Raw genomic sequence first — 21,767 nt, forward strand, 5'->3', positions numbered from 1 at the left:
CTACACCGCCTCCATATGGACACCATGAAATGCATTGGCTCGAGCAAAGGATGCTTATGGGAGGCAATTTCAGTGCTGGTCATAGACCAGAGTAGAGAACAGGGGTGTAGTGGACATAGCTGAAGTCATTTAATCTCGGACCATTTATTAGGGAGTGCTGAAAAGACCATGAGATGAGAGTACGGCGATGAGTATGAAGGTGAGTAGCCAAATAATATGACACAAGATCTGTAGCCCCTAGACCTCCTGTAGGTCATGGTGAGGTCGTGGTACGAAGCCAGTTTGACCTGGGAAGAGGGAGTGGAGTAGTGGGCTCTCAAAGCTTGTAGTGTTATGCGCCGTGTGTCTAGCTGGGACAAAGCCCACTGGGTCCCTGTGTATAAACTTGGAGATACATTTGGCAATATTTACCTGGAAGAGAATGGTCCTTGTCCAGCTTCGGGATCACAGAGATATATGAGTATGTAAAGTCATTGTGCGGGTGGGACCCCTTCAAAAAAGCCTGATACAGTTTGAGAAGATGAGGGGCTAAGATGCCAATAAAGGATTTGTAATATGAGTAGGGGAGACCGTCCGATCCCAAGGACTTGTGAATGGGAAGGTTTTTAACAACATCTAGAAGTTCTTCAATGGAAACCTCTGCGTTCAAAGCAGTAACATCAGAGGGTGATAAATGCGGTAAGTGTAAGGAGTCAAAAAAGGTATCAAAAGCAGCCATCTGAAGGGGGGGATGGATTATAGGGGCAAGGCAATTATAAAGCGTGGATATAAAATGTGGATCATATGTGGGTTTGCCATCAGACTGGAGTAAATGACGCGGTAAGGAAGGGGACGCTAGTGAGAGAATGAGAAAGTTATCATGGCAACAGGCCTAACAATAACAAGTGCATCACAAAGAACAGAGGCCGCATTGGAGACAACCGGAAGAGCAAAAGATGTCAAAGATATCATCAAAGATATAAACCCGAGGTATTGAAGATGTCTCGTGTTGCCAGGACAAAAATCGTGACGTACAAGGGGGCAACACAGAAGCTGTTCCTAAGTGACAGGTGCCTTCCTCAGTTAACCATGTAACAGCTGTATTCAGGACATACATATGAGAGGATACAAAGAGTAACAGGAACTTCCTAAGGTACACATGAGAATGTAGGGGCTTAGTTAGCAAGGTGGGAAACCTTGTATCCAGAAGAATCAGGTGGTGGGGCCCAAAGAGCCAGGCCATTGGAGAGTGTGTGGGAACCTCTTCATCCCTGGTTTAGCTGGTGTTCAGATCTTGCGTGGAGTAATGGAAGACCTGGATGGTGTAGGAGGTTGCAAAAAGGCCTCTTTCGGCAGGGGAGGAAGACCCAGCTGTTTGAAGAAGGCGTCCGCCTCATGTGAATTGTGGAGTAAAGCTTGGGAATCATCTTTGGAGACAACAAGTTTAAATGGAAATCCGGTAGGCAATACGATGCTGCTGGAGATGAGTGGGAACTGGCTTCAAGATACACCTCTTGGCCACGGTAAAAGGGGATAGGACGCTGAAAATCTAAAGCTTGGCCCCTTTAAATTCCAGGGAGGCCTTCTTGTGGGTAGAGGTAAGCAAGGCTTCTTTGCTGTCAAAGTAATGAAAATGAATGATAACGTCCCTGGGCCTAGTACCCACAGGAGGCTTCGGGCCTAACGATCTATGGGCCCGGTCCATACGCCAATCAATATCTGGAACTTTGGTGGCCAGAGTGGTAAACAGAGACAGCAAGCAACGTTCCAGTTGAAAGTCAGGAACCGTTTCAGAGATGCCACGAACAAAAATATTCTGGCAGCGTCCCCTGTTTTCCAGGTCCTTCTGCTGGAGATGTAATTGAGTCATGGGATGTTTCAAATTCACATTATCCTCTTCCAAGACATGCACGCACGTATTGCACTAATTCATCAAACTTTGTTTCAAGGTGGTCTGTGCGGTCTCCCAATTGAGTAATCTCCCCCCTGAGCTCTTGGGCCAATTTCAGCAGAAATAGTGCAGGTGATATTATGTAAAAATATACCTGCAGTTTGTGCTTCAGGATATCCCCCATCAGGTAGGGGGGTGCAAGAGTAGGAGGCAGGGCAGCAGGAGCATCTGTGTCTGTCCCCGCCATTTCAGTGGACACTTTGGAGCACTCACTCGGACCGCTGCAGCTACTCGAGGCCAGGGATGCAGGCCTAGTGAAGAAGCGATTCAGCATGGAAGGCTTCAGATCAGGGGGAGACGACATGGATGGTTTCCGCCACCTGATTTTGCCCATGTGTGTGCTTAAGGGCGTCCTGATGTGAAAGAAAGAACTCCCGGGTCTGTGGTTGCATTAGAAGGGAGTCGGGAGGCTGTTGCAGGCTGAGGGTCGATGGAGCTCACTCGTGACATGTCCGCCATCTTGGGATGCCACGCATGCACCCCTCCCTTACCCTGATTTAAACTTCTCCACAGCTTTATACCTGACCTGTCTGGTGTGTTCCTTGGTCTTCATGATGCTGTTTGTTCACTAATGTTCTCTAAAAATCCTCTGAGGGCTTCACAGAACAGCTGTATTTATACTGAGATTAAATTACACAGGTGGACTCTATTTACTGAATGGGTGACTTCTGAAGGCAATTGGTTCCACTAAATTTTAGGGTTATCAGAGGAAAGGGGGCTGAATACAAATGCATGCCACACTTTTTAGATATTTATTTGTTTATTCCACTTGACAATTGTGTGCCACTTTGTAAATACATTTACGTTTTAACATGATAACATTTCAAGGGGTATTAATACTTTTTCAAGGCACTGTATTGCAACATCTATTGTATGAGACACGTATTTGTTCTTTTATATGCATATTTTGTATTGTCTACATTTTTCATAAACAGACAATTATAGAAAAACAATACTATATACATATATATATATATATATATATATATATATATATATATATATATATATATACCCCTATACATCTACATATCTATCCAAAGAAGTAAAAAAAACTATAGATTCCCCCAAAATAGCTAAAGAGCTAATTTAGTAGAGCAATTGAGATAAACTGGAAAACATAAGGCTAAAGAACTGACATGTAGAGTGGTGTAATCAAAAGTTAACCAGTGATTCAACAGCTAAAAATGGCACTCGAACATGTAGATAAAATAGCTGACAGTTTTGCACTTGACCTTCTAGAAGGTGAGCAATGCTAAAGAATAAATTACTATTTTCAGTGCATAGTACAGAAAGTGTTTACCACTCACAACTAAGTGAGCAAAAATTTCAGGTCTATACAGACTATTGGTACTGTTCACTAACCATATTGATCAACTTGGAAGTTATTTAAAATTATTTATTATTACATTGAGATTCTCTATTAAGCAAAAGAGATCACCATTAACCTAAACAGGTACTCAAATAAACACAATTTTAATCTACACAGGACATAACACATAATCAAATGCCCAATGGAACAGATCCTCTTCTGTTAATTTTTGCCAGATCAGCTTGGATTGGAGGTACCGGTAGGTAGGTGTATACTGACATAAGAGGAGAATGAAGGGCCTGATCAAGCCCGCCTGAAAAACAGATATTGTGGTTTGTTTTTTTGTGGTGAGTGCCACTGTATTGGGGGAGGTTTTCCTCTGGAGCACGTGGTGATATCTGAGTGAACTTTATTCAATCATCAATATGTTGTTCACGTGGTGATCTCGGTGGATCAATAAGGACTTTGCACTTCATCACAATTTTAATTTTTCAGTTGGTGGGCTCATGTCAAATGATTTAAATATTTGTGTATATTTTTTGAATTGTTATATTTTGTATCATATTCCCACTTTGCTATTGTGTTTCATGTTTTTTTTTTTGATCTGCTTTTATTTGTCATTGTTTCATAAGGTGATTATTGGATTATTCACTATTAGGGCAGCTGCATGTTTACACATTTTAAGTACTCATTTATTTATTTAGGTGAGTAATATATTGTGTACCTTTTCAGGTGTCAGGTCTTATATATTTTCACATTACACTTGCACAGTGAATATGTTTTTTATATATTGATTTTGAATGCACATAAAAATGCTGTTAGCAAATGTTTCCCCATCACATACACAAAAATAGTGAATATCATGCATAGAAATCACTGTATACACTAAAACAACATCTGATGCCCAAACAACAGAGAAAAGGGCACAGGAATAGTAAAAATCCAAAATTAGGCAAACAAAAACAATATCCACTTGCACTGTATCTTCCAGGAGTTTGCACAGGAATCACAGCACACAGCATGAATCAGGTAACGCACATACTCATGCGCAGACACAGGACTCCTATTAGCCCCGCTTGCGGGCGAGTAGTGGGTGCGTGAACACGCACATGGGGGCTTGCAGGTGCAAATGCACAAAAGCACATTGGGGCCAGGTGGGCTATTTAAGCAGCACTAGTCCCTTATGTCACTGTCGTTTGGTCTGTTACGTTTCTTGCATCTGTGTATCTGTTCTTGTTGCTCTCCTGTTGCTGACCTGATTGGATTCTGCCTGACCGCTGCCTGCACCGACCCCTGGCTTGACTTCTGACTACTCTTCTGTGTGCTGTTTGCATGCCTGATCTGCCTGCTAGTTACCAACCTGGACTGTCTGACCTTGCCTTTTCTTTCTGCTTACACCTGAACAGGGGCGGACTGACAACTCATGGGGTCCCCTGGCAATAGGGGATCATGGGGCCCCCATGTCCTCGCCCATACACAAAAAAGCCTATGAAAAAGCCAATGAAAGGTACCAGGGGCATCTCATGGGGCCCCATACTGACCCCAGGCCCTTGGGCAGTGCCCAAGTGCTCGAATGGTCAGTCTGCCCCTGCACCTGAATCAGCTGCACACTGCCCGTCTTCAGCTCCTGCTCTTCTACCACCGCCACCGCCCGGACACACATCAGCATTCACCAGCTGAAGATCTATCAGGCACTCATGCCACTCTGTGCTCTTGAGCTTCTTGTTACCTTACTGAGCCAAAGCTGCAAGAGAGGCCTTCCTCCACACTTCTGGCTCCATCACCAGGTATGTTACAGCATGGCCCAATCCAAACATGGGAGCTTAGATGACAGAAGAGTGGATAACTATCAGACACGAACAGGCAGGGGAGCGATGAGTACTGCATGTTCTCAAGAACACAGTGAAGGTATGAGAGGGTGGTGTATCAGTGGGCAACATGTTTCAGGGGCCTTCCTTTATTCTAGCCTAAAAATTACACTTGAAAATCACTCTTTTAAAAGGCAAAGACCATGGAGGACTATAAGGTTCAGCAAAACCTAAAAACCTTCCAGTTGGAATTGGGATCACCTGGAATATATGTTAAATAATATGAGAAATGAAACATTTCTTTAAACATTTTCTGAAGACAAATTACAAGTTGGTAAAAAGCAAGAAAAATACATAGCAGTGGGAGGGAATAACGGCACTGCATATTGCAACATTATTACATAAAAGGGCTGCAGATTGAATGTTGCAATCTGAGCAAAAAACATTGTATCCAATGTTCCGACTATGAAACATTATAAACTGTGACTGAATTACTACACAGCAGTACAGGCAGTCGTGTTAAGATTTATCCTGATTTATATTATATATGTAAAATAATAAAAATCCTGGCACATGAAATGAAAAGGTAATATTTTTGAAAAACAATAATAAATAATTATGAAGATTAAGTAACCCTAAAACCAGATGTTTTGCCCCCTACCAACTATAGGACTGTTGATTAAAAGATTATCCATTTATGTTTTTTTGGTTTTTTTTTGCATATTGGACTGTTCTTGCCATTTCATGGTTTATCCATACATGAACATTACAGCCAGGCTTACGTGAAATGTGCACTACTTATATTTGTTTTTTAGTGACAACAAATGTCCCCCCATGCTGCTATCATCAGCAATTATAAGCATACAAAATGAGTTGCCTATGGAAACAGCAAACTTCCCTATTTGACCAAATGTTAAAAATACATAAAATAAATCATAACTTAAGTACAAAGGCATATATTATTTATTATCAATAAAAAAGTTAATATTTCATTCAAAATTAATTAATTTGGTCTCACGTTTTGAGACATCTTTTTTTCTATAACAAACTCTCCTGGGTGGGGTCAGTTTATTTAGGATCCCTATTATTATAAAGTGCAAAATTGCATTGATAAACCATGTAATTTAAATTAATTTCTAACATTATGATCATGCTATACTGACTTGCAGTACCCTTGTGGTCCTCACAACATACTGTAGACAATGTGAGCACTGCAATTAATATACTACAAACCAAGATTTTATAATACTTAATAATTTGCTTATTGGGGAGGGTTGTCTTGTAGCAACAGCTGATTTTTCCTCCTTATATACAATAATTGCACATGAACAAGGCTTAAAAGAGAAGTATTAATACCTTGTCATCCAGTCCTCGTCGTCTCGTCTCTATTTTTAACTCTCTGCTTTCTCCACCTCCACCCCCACCCGGTAACTCACTCACTGCTCACGAGATTGCAATTTATTTCAAAAACAAGATTGACACAATTCGTAGGGGCATCGCCACTGCACAGACATCCATCCCACTTAGCATACCTTATACTAAACATCCCTCAACACTTTCCTCTTTTGACCTTGCTACTACCAAAGAGGTCACTTAGGTTTTCTCAGAAGCCCGTCTCACTACCTGCCCCCTGGATCCTGTCCCATCACAACTACTACAGTCACCCTCTTCTTCCATCCTATGCTCCCTCACTCACATCTTCAATCTCTCCCTCTCTATTGGTGCCTTCCCCTCCCCTCTAAAGAATGCACACATCACTCCCATACTTAAAAAGCCCTCCCTGGACCCCACCAACCTGAAGAACGTAAGACCCATCTCCCTGCTGCCATTTACCTCTAAACTCCTAGAACGCTTAGTCTATAATCGCCTGAGCTCCCACCTCACCGACAACAACCTTCTTGACCCTCTACAGTCTGGCATTCGCTCACTATACTCCACTGAGACTGCCCTACTAAAACTCACTAATGATCTACTAACTGCTAAAACCAATGGCCACTACTCTGTACACTTACTACTTGACCTCTCTGCGGCTTTTGATACGGTTGACCATCCCCTCCTCAAAAAAAAACTCCACTCTCTTGGCCTCAGAGACTCTGCTCTCTCCTAGTTCTCCTCCTACCTATCGCAGCACTCCTTCAGTGTTACCTATAACACTGCCTCCTCCTCTTCACTCCCTCTTTCCGTAGGGGTCCCTCAAGATTCTGTCCTTGGACCCCTTCTCTTCTCCATCTACACCTCCTCCCTTGGTCACTTGATAAACTCCCATGGCTTTAAGTACCATCTCTATGCTGATGACACACAAATCTATCTTTCTACCTCTCACCTCACCCCTTCAGTCTCCTCTCGCATCACTAACCTACTAAGTGACATATCGGCATGGATGTAACTCCACTTCCTCAAACTCAATCTTTCCAAAACTGAGCTCTTCATATTCTCCCCAGCCCATGCCCCCTCCCCTGACTTCTCCATCAAGATCAATAACACAATCATCATTTCCTCCCCTCATGCCAGGGTGCTAGGTGTAACCCTAGACTCCCATCTGGCCTTTCAGCCTCAAATCCAATCACTGTCCAAATCTTGTAGACTTCACCTCCACAACATCTCCAAGATACGTCCGTTCCTAACCTCGGAAACCACTAAGCAACTTATCCACTCCCTTGTTATATCTCACCTTGACTATTGCAACTCCCTCCTCAGTGGCCTACCTCATCGTAGGCTATCCCCTCTTCAGTCTATCATGAATGCTGCTGCCAGAATCATCCACCTTACTAATTATTCTGTATCTGCCACCCCTCTCTGCCAATCCCTCCACTGGCTTCCCATTGCCCAACAAATAAAATTCAAAACACTAACAATAACGTATAAAGCCATTTATAACTCTGCCCCAAATTACATCACCGATCTTGTCTCTAAATATCACCCAAACCGTACTCTCCGCTCCTTGCAAGACCTCCTACTCTCTAGCTCCTTTGTCTCCTCCTCCCATGCTCGTCTCCAGGACTCGTCTCCAGAGCTTCCCCCATCCTCTGTAACTCTCTATCCCAATTTATCAGACTATCGCCTACTCTGCTCACTTTTAGGCGATCTCTGAAAACCTATCTCTTCAGGGAAGCCTTTCCTGCCCTCAGCTAATATTGGAATCTTCTACTCTTCCAACCAGTCAATCCCCCACAGTTACTAACTTTTGTACCACTAGCCCCTCCCTCCTAGATTGTAAGCTCCAAGGAGCAGGGCCCTCCTTTCCCTCTTGTATTGAACTGTATTGTTGCTGTATTGTCCCCCATTATATTGTAAAGCGCTGAGCAAACTGTTTATCAAGTGACCAAGGGAGGAGGTGTAGATGGAGAAGAGAAGGGGTCCAAGGAAAGAACCTTGAGGGACCCCTACAGAAATAGGGAGTGAAGAGGAGGAGGCAGCGTTATAGGTAACGCTGAAGGAGCTCTGCGATAGGTAGGAGGAGAACTAGGAGAGAGCAGAGTCTCTGAGACCAAGAGAGTGGAGTTTTTTGAGGAGGAGGGCATGGTCAACTGTATCAAAAGCCGCAGAGAGGTCAAGTAGTAAGTGTACGGAGTAGTGGCCATTGGTTTTAGCAGTTAGTAGATCATTAGTGAGTATTAGTAGGGCAGTTTCAGTGGAGTGTAGTGAGCGAAAGCCAGACTGTAAAGGGTCAAGAAGGTTGTTCTCAGTGAGGTAGGAGCTCAGGCGATTGTAGACTAAGCGATAAGACAGGGAATTTTCCCACTCCCCTATTTCCTTTTGTCTAGTCTCGGGGAGACAATTTATATTCAAAATTATGTGTTTCATAGGATTGTCCAGGAGTCAGTATGTCCAATAGAGCTCAGTAGTTTTGAAGTAAGTCCAGTAGAACCAGTTATTTGTAATTTTTGTAGTCATTCTTGGGAGATGTGTATTAGTTCTTCCATCTCTTCTATCCTAGAGTCTCTAGCAAACCATCCCTCAACCATTAGAATGCAGAGTCCTGCCATGTTCATCATGTGCATAGCCAGTGGTTTGCAATAGTCTTTTTTTGGATAAAGTTGTGTTGTGTAAGAGAAATTGGGCTGGGATAAAGTCAAGAGTGAATGTGGTCACTTGGGCAATGATATCATGGACCTCCTTCCAGAAGAGGCAGAGCATCTCGCAGGTGCACCAAATGTGGAGCATGGAGCCTTCAGCTCTTCCATATCTCCATATTCTACGCATGAATAATGAGCAGGCTTTCTTGTAGGACACAAAAAAAGATGGAGTTAAAAGGATTGGGATAGTCTGCATCAGGTATAGAAAGTGTGGAAGGATAGACATTTTAATCATGCTGACCACCCAAACCATGACATATCAAGGCCCGCCCAATCCTTAAGGTCAGCTTGCACTTTGCTTAAAGCTACATGAAAGTTTCTGGTAACTTGGCTGGAATCTGTATTCCTAAGAATGGCATCCTTTTTTCAAAGAAATGGGAAGAAATCTTGGCAGTGGGTGACTTCATCTGGTGGGAGACAGACATTCAAGGCATGCAATTTGAAATAGTTCATTTTCAGGTTTGACAGGTTGCCAAAGTCATCTACGTCTCTTTATAGATTGGACAGAGAGATGCAAGGTGTCGAAAGAGAGAGAAAGATGTAATCTGGGAAGGCTGAAACCTTGAATTCTTTGTCACCTACTTGTAGCCCCCTGATATCTGAATTAAATCTCAATCTGCTAATAGAAGATTCTAACGTCAAGACGAAGATCAATAGGGGTAAGGGACAGCCTTGGCGAGTCCTATTATAGATAGAAAGGGCATTTGACAGGTGGCCATTGACATGCACACTTGTAGAAAGATTGGAGTAGAGTGTCAAGACACTGGCCAACATTTTGGATCAAAGTCCAATCACTCTAAGTACTTCCCGCATGTAAAATATATATCCGTAACTGAAAAAACTGATGGGGTTTTAAAGGTACTATACCACAATATTGAAATAGTCAAAAAATTTAACAATTACAACTTTATTAATAAAATTCAAACCACAATTGTGATGAAAAATGGCATGTAAACACATTCCTCTTAAAAAGCATATAATGCTTGTAACAAACACAATTGACAAACATCATTGCATAATATGGCCTTTGATAACATGAATATCATAGTTGACATAATCATAAAAAGTTGATACTTTGTTTATTTCTCTAACGTGTTTCACGGGACACAGCCCGCTTCTTCAGGGAGTATATAATTCCATTAGTTTTCCGGTGTCTTATCAGCAAGGGGTGTGGCACCAGTAAATTCCATTTGCAAAAGGTAAAAGGAGACCTCATTGTGGTGTCTCCATCTCCCATTCTCTTTCCTTCATTAATACTTCCCACATGTAGTCCCATGCCACTCTGTCAAATACCTTCTCCGCATCTAGGGAAAGGAGGAAGCCCCAGGTTCTAGAAAAGGAGAGCCAATGGCATATGTCCTGCAAAACACTTAGAGAGATATTTCAGTTGTGACAGAGGTCAACATATGCCGAGCGAAATATAATCGCTCTATTTTGGATAAAGATTTTTAGTATTAGAATACATTTGTACATCGTTATTAAAGAGGAAGGTATATGCAGTAAAACACCCTTTTGGTGTTTATATTTTACCTCTGTGGCCTTTTTTGATATGTATGTTTTAATATTGTATATACTGTATAAAATTGTAGGAGGGTTGAATATTCTCCCATATTTTAATCTTATTGTGTCCTGTCACTCCTAACGGACACCTCAAAAGTCAACTTTGGTATAGAGAATTGGGGTTTATATTCTATCACAATTAGCCATCTTACATGACTTCCAGATACTGTTACTTGACAGTAATTTGTTTTGAATATCTGGCTTTATACAGCATATATGGCTGCATAATGATACTTTAACTATTCCTTCAAAATTGAAATTTACAGGATATGCATTATTAGTAATTACCATAGTAATACTTCTTTGTTGTCCTCTGACGCATTTCAATTTACACTTTAGGTGATAATAGTCCTCACGTGAGACACAGGTAATGCATAGATGGTACTTGGCTATGAGGAGTGGTGGCCGAAGGAAATTACAAATTTTCAATGTGCGTATTTGAAATATTCATATTTACTGGAGATGCAGTATTCTTTTTTGTTAGTGCTAGTGTTAGTACTTCTAATAAAATAATGAAGCAATGTATTGCCTTTGGTATTGTTGTAGGCTTTAAAATAAAATAAACTCTCTTGCTATCAGCTTATATTTTATTGACATTTGTATCCTGTGACATTTGTGTCCCCTTAGGCCCCATTCACACTGTGCAGTGGGAACTCACATTTCCACTCATGATTTTCTGAGGGTGATTTTTACATGATTCCATGTGTCGCGGATATTGCAGCTCATTCACTTAAATGGGATGCTCTATGAGTGTTTGGTGCCCAACAGAGCTCCTGCTCCTTTTTGGATGAGAAGCTTTACATGATTTTTAAAGGACCACATGCCTTGATTGTCATGAGATTCTGTTGAGTGACAATCGTGGCAAACTCACACAGCTTTGGGATGCCATTTAGAAGGAAATTATTGCAATTGCGGGCAAAATTCTGCCCATGATTCCAAATCACCTAGTGTGAATGGGACCTCAATATCTACTGCTAATATTTACAGCAGCTGGAAAGTTTACACAATTGCCATTGTATTTCTTATCAGCTGCCAGTTTCAAATGCTACTTGATTAAGCAACATATACACAGATGTTTTGATGCTTAAAGTGGAAGTGTATTTCCACTTTCCATCCAAACTGAGATAACACTTACTTTATATTTGATATTTGTCCCCATTCACATAGCATAACATACAAAAAAAATAAAAAGTGCAACTTACATTTTAGGTGCTCTTTTCTAGAGACCCTAGCAAGGAAAAATCCTACTTAGTTCTTTTTTTTCATGAGCTGCTGGGTAGCTGTGTTTGCCATAATTAAACCTACCTGTACTGTGTTGGCAGATCTTATCTCATTAATTGTAAGCTAGAATTGAACATTGCCTATCCTAACAAAAGAATAACAGTTTAGAAGCTGGGTTTCTCCATTGTGTGTTAATGAGAGGGAGCTCATGTCCTCGGCCAATCTTTTGGGACAGACTCACCTCGAACTTATTGAAAAATAACTAAAATTTTGTTGAGAAAAAAACATTCCCCTCTGGGTGATCAATGCACATTGCAAGGATTTTAACAAATTTGTTGCAGGTTCCTACCTTTTGTTATTCTGGAGAAATATCTGTTTGTTTGTTTGTATTCATGTGCAGAGTTAATCTGTATGGGAGCGATTTTATAATTACGCTGGTGGCCAAAATTGTTTATACACCTTCTGATTTTGTCAGTTTTGGTTGATATCTTTACTTACTCCCTTGTTTTTTCCTTCTAGACATTAGCTATTCTATGCAAATGGTAAACAAAATATTTTTGACAACATACGATACAAGTTTGTTTGAGCAGATTTACTGAAATTTATCGACAGAAAGCTAGCTGGTGAAAAGGTGAGGAAATATTGCCAATTTTCGTTTGCATATTATTGTGTATATGTTATAGTATTTGGTCAGAATAAAGCATTATGTTGCATAACAAAGGTTCTAGTTGCAATGCCTTAAATTTTATATAGAGCTTAAGAAACTATTTTCCATTTTATGTATTTTTTAAATTATATTAGAATAATTAAATAAATTAAAATAATATTGTGCTGTTTTTACCTAAAATGTACTTAAATAACTATATTTGTAGAAATGAATGATGCCATTAATTAAAAGGTCAGACTGGTCACCAAAGGAAAGAGCAACAGCAATAACATTAAGAAATGAAGGTTATAGTTTTCGCAAAATTGCCAGGAAAATGGGTTAAGGAGTTTCTGCATCCAGAGTCCAGAAGCTGTGTGCCCGATTTACAAACACCAAAAGTATTGAAACACAGCAAGGCAGAGGAAGGAAAAAAGCTACAACACCCAAAACTGACAGAAGAATTGCAAGACTTGCTGTGCAGAATAGAAAATCCTTTGCCAAGGATATCAACAAGGTGTTGTGAGATGGAGGACTGTCAGTGTCTGACCGAAAAGTAAGACGTTGACTTCTTGCTGCTGGATTAAGAGCTTGAATACCAAGAAAAAAAAACATTTTTGAACTCCTAACAAAGAAAGAAAAGAGTCGAATGGGCCAAGGAACATCAACATTGGACAACAGAAGATTGGAAAAAAATTATTTGGAGTGATGAAACACAGATTTCTATTTTCGGAAGTGATGGTGTTCGATACGTGCGAAGAAGGTCAGGCGAAGAATGCCTTCCTGAGTGCCTGACAGCAACAATAAGACACGCTCAGAGTATCATGATATGGAGCTGCATGTCTTGGTATGGTGTTGGACGAATACAGGTTATTGATGGCATTATTAATGCAGAGCGATACATCAAAGAGGTCCTGGAACCAAAGTTGATCCCATCAATAAGTGACTTAGCAGACAAAGGCGCAGAATTTACTTTTCAACAGGATAGAGCTCCATGCCATACAGCTTGTAAATGCCTTAAATGGTTCAATGGCAAGACAATTCCTCTGCTTTCCTGGCCTGGAAATAGCCCTGACTTGAATCCCATCGAAAATCTGTGATCAAGAGCAAGAATCCAAGCAACAAGCGAGGACTCATTGGGGTTTATTTACTAAAGCTGGAGAGTGCAAAATCAGACTCACTTCTGCATAGAAACCAATCAGCTTCCAGGTTTCATTGCCAAAGCTTCATTGAACAAGCTGAGGTTAGAAGCTGATTGGTTTCTAGGCAGAAGGGAGTCTGATTTTGGACTCTCCAGCTTTAGTAAATAAACCCCATTGAGTCTATAATCAATTTCTGGCATCATTTGATCACAGAAGAGGATGTCAAAAGACTTGTAGAGTCAATGCCTAGAAGGTGTCATGCAATAGTTAAGGCCAAACACGTTATTGAAAAAACACATTTTGACAAACTTGAAATTATCATCTTTATGCAATATAATAGCCAAGATGCATTATGGTACATTTCCAGCCAAAATTTAAAGATTTTTTGTTAAGGCATCCATTTACTATATTAAATGTTACTTGTGCTATGACATTTTTAGAGATTTTTTTTATATAAAAAGTACTTTAAACTGAAACATTTTATAAAAATGTGAGGTGTATGCCCATATTTGGCCACCAGTGAATCATCCAGCTGCAACACTTGCAGGGCTCTCATAAGGACATTTATAAGGTCTGCATCCCTTTGGGAGTATCTAATCAAAAATTACATTTTTATTGCAGGGGATGCCCAAAATCTAACTTGTATCTTAGTGCAGACTTCCAGGAAAATCAGTAAGCCAATCACACAAGCAGGAAATGACATCACTATCTGTGTAGAGAATGCTTCCAAATAGGCATATTGCATTGAATTTTACAGAAAATGACAGCGCTACAGATTGAAAAGTTAAGGTAATTTTCAATAATATTCAATTAAAATATGACTTGTGTCACAATTGTATACACTTTTTTTATTTGGTAAAAGTGGAGTTACCCTTTAAGCCTCCAAATGTCCATGTGCATGAGGCAGGAAAATGCTACTTAACCACTTGCCCTCCTGAAGATTTACCTCCCTTCCTGACCAGGCCATATTTTGCATTATGGCACTGCATTATTTTAACTGCTGATTACGCGGTCATGCAACACTGCACCCAAATTAAATCTCGTCCTTTCTTTCCCAGGAATTGAGCTTTCTTTTGGTGGTATTTGATTGCCTGTGCAGTTTTTATTTTTTGTGCTATAGAAAAAAAAGACTGACAATTTTGAGGAAAAAAAACTATATTTTTGACTTCTTGCTATCAAACATGTCCAGTAAAAAAATTTAAAAAATCAAATTTCATCATAAATTTAGGCCAAAATGTATTCTGCTAAATCCCCATACGTGTAAATTTATTGGTTTACGTGAAAGTTATAGCGTTTACAAATGGCGGTATAGATACTGGAATTTTTTTTTTACTAGTAATGGCAGCAATCAGCAACCTATAGGGGGACTGTGGGACTACGACGGACATTCTGACACTGGGGGGAACTGACTTGGTGTCACTGACATCCCCAGGGACACCAATACAGTGATCAGTGCTAAAAAAAAGCACTGACACTGTACTAATGGCACTGGGCAGGAAGGGGTTAACATGAGGGGCGATCAAAGTGTTATCTGTGTGCAGGGAGTGTTTTTTTAGGGGGCTGTGTCAGTGTGCTTCACTGTAAGCACACTGCTTTGTGCACAGCCATCCAAAGCAGTGTGCCCGAACTGACAGGGAGAACTGTTAGTGAACAAAACAGTCCTCCTCCCCTTCGGAGATGCTTGGTAATCACCGGGCGTCTATGGATAATCACTGGCCGGGACCTGGTGATTGACAACCACGACCTTGAATGGCAGCACGCAGCTCATTCACACCCCCTACCCAGAAATGAAAAATCACGTATATATAAGTAATATTGTGCACCCCTGCCACCCTGTAGCAGTATATCTGCTATAGGGCTGCGGGAAAACAGTAAAAAAAATGCATTAAAAGCAGCTTATTGCACAGGAGTTTAAGTGCATCTTAGCTTTTGAGCATTATTGAATTCTGTTCATCAGAATATTCTTTTTTTCTGGCCATTGGAATACATTAATGCGCAGGCATTATTAGTGGTGTACAATAACGTTTAGTGTTGGGACCTTTACTTTTGAATATATTTAGAAATGATATTGATTCTTGAATTAAAAGTACCATTTCAGTCTTTGCAGATGACACCAAGCTATGCAGTGGAATAACATTCTTACAGGATATCTCCAATTTACAAGCCGACCTCAATGCACTGTTTAATTGGGCAACTATGTGGCAAATGAGGTTTAATGTAAGGTTATGCACTTGGGGGCTAAGAATATGCATGCACCATGCATACTAGGGGGGGTACAACTGGGGGAGTCAATGGTGGAGAAGGATCTTGGAGTTCTGGTAGATCACAAGCTTAATAATGGCATGCAATGCCAAGCTGTGGCTTCTAAAGCGAGCAAAATCCTCTCTTGTATTAAAAGAGGTATAGACTCCAGAGAGTGAGATATAATTTTGCCCAGTACAAATCATTAGCAATACCTCATCTGGAATATGCAATTCAGTTTTGGTCACCAATTCACAAAAAGGATTTTGGGGAACTGGAGAAAGTGCAGAGAAGGTCAACCAAGCTGATAAGAGGCATTGAGGAGCTCAACTATAAGTAATGATTAGAGAAGCTGAATTTATTCTCTCTTGAGAAGAGGAGATTAAGAGGGTATATGATCAACATGTTTAAATACATACAATAGGTGGTCCATATAGAGAACTTGGTTTAGAGTCATTCACTTTAATGTCATCACAGAGGGCAAGGGGACACTGTTTACAACAAATATGGAAATGATTCTTCACTGTAAGAGCTGTGAAAATGTGGAATAGACTCACTCAAGAGCTCAGTAGATTGTTTTAAGAAAGGTATGGATTCTTTGCTAAATGCACATAATATAACTGGATATCAATATATTGGTAAATTTCATCCAGAAAATATCTGATTGCCTCTTGGGGGATCAGGAAGGAATCCCCCCCCCCCCCCAGGCAAATTGGAACATGCTTTCTTGGGGGGGTTGCTGTCTTCTGGATCATCTGTGGGTACTGGATAGTGTATATAATGGGTTTTCTATTTGTGTATGTTGTGTGTGTGTGTGTTTTGTTAGTTGAACTGGATGGTCTTTTTTCAACTGGATAAACTATGTAACTATGTAACATTAGACGTGTCTAGCGTTCATGCACATTTATGCATATCTAGATGCGTTTAAGTGCATACCACTATTTTCTGCTCCTTAACTATTCTTCTAAGTGCACCTTTGGTGGGGTTTTTTCAGCTTTAAAAGCTGTAAATGCCTCTGTGCATGGATACACAGGCTTACATAGAGGTAAGCCCTCAATGGCTGTAAAAGCAGCATTTTTAAGCTCTTTGTGCATGAGACCTTAATCCAGTTAAGTTTGTATTAAAACACATAAAGTTGAAATTCTAGATATATTCTAACAGAATAGATAGTTGGTCAAATGATTAGACTGAGAGTAACTGTAACGTGAAGTTTACTAAAAAGGTGCAAACTTAACCATTTTCCCTCCTGAGGATTTACCCCCCTTCCTGCCCAGGCCATTTTTTGCGTTACGGCACTGTTAATTTTACTGACAATTGTGTGGTTATGCAATGCTGCACAGAAATGAAAATTACATTAATTTGATTGCCTGTGCATTTTTTGTTTTTTGCACTATATAAAAAAAAAGACCGACAAGTTTGAGAAAAAAACAACATTTTTTACTTTTTGCTATTAAACATATCTAGTAAAAAAATATAAAAATCTAATTTTGTCACAAATGTAGGCCGAAATGTATTCTGCTACATGTCTTTGCTAAAAAAAAAATCCCAATACGTGTAAATTGATTTTTTTTTTTTTTTTAAGTCCGCACCACCGTTCCCTATGCCCAGCCGAAGCCGGACATCCAGTACTAGGCAAGGGGACTCTCCCGAAGAAGAGTCCCCTAGGGATCAGGGGAGAAAGGAACCGTATGGCCACACATCCTCCCCCTAGACTTCAGGGTAGGCCCGAGGACCCACACCCTCCATCCGTGAAAAACACACACATAAGAGCAAAAAAGTGACAAACGTGGGAGTGCATAATAAATAAAGATAAAGAAAAAATAAAAAAATAAAAAAGTGGTTCCGTGCCGAATTGTGCACAGACCAGGCCCTGAGGCCTGTAGCAAAAATTGCCCTGGTCCTAGCCAAAAGGCCTGGTCCTTAGGGCGCTGTGCAAAAAGAAGTGAAAAACAGTGACCATGTGTCATCTTCACACCGTGGGGTCCCACACCCAAGTGTTACTAGTGACACCCCTGAGAGCGTCTTCTCCAGGGGGCACTGAGTTTGCGGACTTTTTGCGTCCCCAGCCCCAGGCCAGACCAAGGTAGATCCGTCCGAATCAGGAGGTACTGGGTCTTTCCAGCTTCACCAGAGGAATTACTCCCAAGGCCCCAGAGCTCATCAGGGCGCTCCCTGGTTTCTGTCCCTCCGGTTCAGCCTTCCGGACCCCCATCATACCAGTGAGGGTACTATACAACAACCATCCCCGCAAAGCTAGAATGGTCGGGAGCACCCCCACTGGACACTGATAAGAACAGATACTACACTTGATCTTAGCCAAAAGGCCGAGAAGCGACGTGTAAATTGATTGGTTTACATGAAAGTTATAGTGTTTACAAATGGCGGTATAGATACTGAAATTTTTTTTGTTTATACTAGTAATGGCGGTGATCAGTGACTTATAGTGGGACTGAGGGACTGCAGTGGGCATTCTGACACTGGGGGGGAACTGACTTGGTGTCATTGACATGCCCAGTAACACCAATGCAATGATCAGTGCTAAAAAAAAAGCACTGACACTGTACTAATGGTACTGGGCAGGAAGGGGTTAACATGAGGGGCGCTCAAAGGGTTAACTGTGTGCTGTTTCACTGTAAGCTGTGTCCGTGTGCTTCACTGTAATTACACTGCTTTGCATGGCTGTGCTGTGCACAGCCATCCAAAGCAGTGTGCACGAGCTGACAGGGAGGAGAACTGTTTTGTTTACTGTTGGAGATGCTCAGCAATCACCGGGTGCCAGCGAGTAATCACCAGTTGGGACCCAGTGCTTGTCAGCAGTATATCTGCTATAGGGCAGTTGGGAAGCAGTTAAAATTAATAATGCAAAACAGGGTTAGAAGGGCAAATGGTAAGCATACACTGCAGAATAATGCAAAAACAGAATCTGAAAACTACACAGGCATAGACTCTTCACAGCAATGTCTCTGCGGTCAAATCAGGATAACTTGGCTGTATAGTTTTGTCGTTTTAAAACTTTATAGCAACTGATGGTCTAGTTGAGAACTACTACTTTAGTACAACATGTTCAACAGAAACCTTTATTTGCACTTTCAACACATAAACAGCTTCCCTCTCAGGAAATCCGGGAAGTTCTGGTAGTACAGGTAACAGCTGGAGGGATCTGAGACTCTGGTGGCAATTGGGGAGAGCTCCTACGTGGCTGCCCACATGCTGATTCTGAGAGTGTAGAGTCCCTTACCTTACTATAGATCCCTCACCCAGCTACTTAATGTGTCCATGTACCCAGAGAGTTGTGGGAAAAGAAGTCAAAGGGGTCAGCATCTGCATCTGAACATGGTGGATAAATGAGAATCCATCTAGGGTAGTTGGAAAAAACAAATTAACTAACTTATTCTTCACCCTTTTTGCAAGCATCAGTCTTCTTTACTCTTCATCACTCCTGGAATGAAGGCAGGCCCTCAGCATCCTCTCCTATAATGCAGGACCATTTAATTTATACTAACCTTACCTGTACATCAGCACTCAGACAGGAAGAAGAGGGGGCGGTTTTGCTGCATTGTGCATTACTATGAAATTAACAAATTAAGTTTTCTAATTGGAGGGGAGAGCAGAATGGGAGATCTTGTCAGTGGGTTGATGTTTCTTTACTGGCCACTGTCTTGATCAAACTGCTATGATTTATACAGTGAAGAAATTACCTTATATATTATAATATTTATAAAAACTTGTGCACACAGAATCTGGTGCAGCTGTGCCGAGTGACCAATTAGCTTCTAACTAAGTTTATTCAATTAATCTTTCTGATTGGTCACTAAGCACAGCTGCACCAGTTTTAAGCTGACCATATATGTGTATATTTTGGCAAAAAATATTCGTAAGCAAAGTCGTACGAAAATTCTTTGAACATTCGACCAATGGACAAATGTCATTCGAAAAATTGTCTTTTGCTTTTAACATTTGACTTTAAAAGTACTGTAATTTCTGAACGATAACCACATACACTGGCCGAAAGTTCGTCTAATCGAGAAAAGCTTTTTTTCCTCCCACTTCAAATTTTCCCGTCACTACCATCAAAAATGAACATCGATTTGACCCCACTAACGATTATAAAATCAAAGGAAAATGAAAATTCACAAATGAAAATCTATACGTGTATGGCCAGCTTTAGCACATCTCCCCCATAGTGCCTATCAGTGTTGTGTGTATAAGTAAACTATCTGAACAGAATTGCAATTCTATAGTTACGCTGGGGTATTTATCCATTTTTCTGTATGCCAGTACACCCCAAATAGTGCTACTTATCCACTGACACTCATTTGGATTGCATAACTGATGTGAATATGCCTTGGTATGTAGCCCCTGAGCATCCCATGAAAATGTTCCAGTATCTACAGTGTGTATTAAATAGTTCCATGTTGTAAGTCTCAGTGATCTGCTCAGCTTTAAATGAATTTGAAAGCTGTATTCTCTGGCTTTTCTGCTGCCTCTGGGAACCTTGCAAGGTTTTAATAATTACATTCAAGCCCACTCCAGTAACTGATGGGAAATTTAACTCTGCACAACAATGACTATGTACATGCAGTGATCCAAATTCAATATAGCAATTAGAATTCCTATTAACATTAAGTACTGTAGTTTAAATTTATTTAAAAAAAAAACCAAAAAAACCAAAGTGGACATTTCTGGCTAAAATAACATTATTAATATTACTTATAGGTTTTCTGTTGGTGAAAAAAAAAGTAAAGTGTATATTATGGTAATGTAGACGTTGAAAAGCCTATTACTTGGCTTTCTAGTATGGGCAACGAAAGCAGACACCACAACAAAATTAATAAGGGGTATAGAAAATCTTGGATATGGTACAGTTCATCCAAATTTAATTTGTTTCATCAGGGAATTGTACACTCTGAAATTCATTATGATTGGCACAGCTGCAATCTTTTAATATTCATTTACAGATTCACTATAATAACTCTGCAGGGGGATCCATTTAGCATGACTAGAGGTACCTTTTGCACATTCGTATATTTATGTTCTAGTTTTAAACAGGCAAACGGCATTGCTATAATAAAGACAGCTACAATTTATAAAATAAAAAGACTGCTTTTTTAAAAAACTATTTATTTTGAAGATGAACTCTCTCTTGAAATGTGTTGTCAACAAAAACAGTTTTCAATATTCTGTTGTGTGTGCCAAGTCAAACAACTACCGCTGAAGGAAGAGTACTTATGGGTAATGTCATGTTTCATATTGCAAGCCTGTAAGTAAATGCCCCAACCATTCAACATTTATAGAAATTACAAGGTCTTTGCAAAACCAAAACATCTATTCATGGATATAACATGGCATTACATAAAAGTAAGCAAACTGTACATCCTAGCGAGCATTGTCTTAAAGTCTCTCTGTTGGCTTTCGGTACTTTACTGAAGACACTTTAGCTTCACATGCTTTATAAATATTATTAGCGTGCTGATCATTTTTAGCATTTTTTTGTTTTTTTTGTGAGTTGAATAATATTACAATACACATACAAAAAAACACAAATACAAAGAACACTTTGCAAAGCAATATGGGAAGGTTTTATCAAGGGCATATTTTTTTCCCAAGCAAATTTCTCCCAAACAGTGACCATGGAAAAATTCAAGGCTAGTTACACAGACATGTTCTCTCTTTTAATAGGGTTTTTTTGCACATCTATCCAGGATAATTGTTCTCGTCTATCATTTGGCACTATATACTCTTGTTACTTTGCCAACATGTTTTACTTTAGATATAGTTTAGGTTATGAATGAGTGGAGAGCTACCCCAGAGAAAGAATTGGATACATGGGTCCC

At 40.3% G+C, this 21,767-nt stretch overlaps 1 pseudogene; it reads right to left on the reverse strand.

Moving 5' to 3' along the window:
* Positions 1-18,153: 18,153 nt before the first annotated feature.
* Positions 18,154-18,269, reverse strand: LOC149463184 (U2 spliceosomal RNA; annotated as a pseudogene).
* Positions 18,270-21,767: the final 3,498 nt, after the last annotated feature.

Source organism: Staurois parvus, unplaced genomic scaffold (assembly GCF_062004578.1).
Source record: "Staurois parvus isolate SC_StPar_1 unplaced genomic scaffold, SC_StPar_1.0 ptg000157l, whole genome shotgun sequence".
NCBI lineage: Eukaryota > Metazoa > Chordata > Amphibia > Anura > Ranidae > Staurois > Staurois parvus.